This window comes from Cricetulus griseus (assembly GCF_003668045.3).
Source record: "Cricetulus griseus strain 17A/GY chromosome 1 unlocalized genomic scaffold, alternate assembly CriGri-PICRH-1.0 chr1_1, whole genome shotgun sequence".
NCBI classification, from domain to species: domain Eukaryota; kingdom Metazoa; phylum Chordata; class Mammalia; order Rodentia; family Cricetidae; genus Cricetulus; species Cricetulus griseus.
Genome location: NW_023276807.1, coordinates 28,729,239 through 28,730,543, shown reverse-complemented (window position 1 = coordinate 28,730,543; position 1,305 = coordinate 28,729,239).

Sequence of the window (1,305 nt, the reverse complement as noted above, 5' to 3'; positions counted from 1 at the left end):
AGAGGTTGAGTGTTCAAGAATTGTGCATGAGACAGGCACAAAAACCAACACCGTGTACAGGAGATATCATGAAATTAATTGTGCCCAGTGGCAAGGAAAAGCATGGGAAAATAAATCAAAGTCAGTTTGGATTGTCTATTGCTATGTTGAAAGGAACTGATCAGGAGCCTACTTGGAGGAGGACAAGGTTTAATCCAGTTTGTCACTCTTAGGTTACATTCCATTACTACTGTAAGTCAGGGCAGGAACTCAAAGCAGGGATTTGGAGGAAGGAACTGAAGCAAAGGCCATGGAAATTTGCTGCTTACTGACTGGCTTCTTTTTATGGCTTTCTTGGCCTGATTTTGTGTAGCATCTATGACACCAACTCAGCAGTGGCACCACCCACATTGAGCTGGGCCTTCCCACATCAATTATCTATTAAGAAAATGAATCATAGTCTTTCCTATAGGGTAATTAGGTAGGGGTAGTTTTTCAATTGAGATTCCTCTTCCAAAATGACTATAGCTCTGTCAACTTGACATAAAACTTACCTGCACAGCAGAATTGGGGATACCTTGGAGAACCTAGGCATAATAGAAGAATGGGGACTTTTATTTATTCAAGTTTATAATGAATTATAAAACTAGCATTAATATATATTGTACCTGATTAGTTGAAACAAATTAATGCATTATATAATAAATACAAAAAGAGATCTATGAAATGGTTGACATTTTAAAAGTTGTTTTTCTTATTTTTCGTTGACAATAACAATATATTTATAGGATATGGCATGATATTTTGATATATGAATAGCTTAATAATAGATTACAATAATTGACCTATTTATCATCTCAGATATTTATAATTTCCTTGTATTGTGTCTATCATAATTTTTATAGTTACCATGAAATATACATTATTTGCTGATATTCAATAGTTGTTTTACTATGTCAGAAAACACAGAATTCATATCCAATAGTGTCCCTGTAATATTAAATATTCTGTCTCCATCTTTTCCTCCTCCACATATTTTCTGGACTATGGCAACCACTCTTTCAATATGTATTTTAATGAAAAATATCTATTTTTATAACCAATAAAATTTTAGTGACATAAATAAAAATTGATACAAAATAGAATTAAAAACATAATTTTATTCTATCAAAATGATTTTTCAATATAAATATAGGTAACTCTATGGCAAGTATTTATCTATATATTTTACTTAATCTAAAAGCTTGCTAGTAGTGCATTACTTCTTTAAAAATATTTACTAAATTTAGCCACATTTTTTGGATAATAAACATACTAGGTATGTGA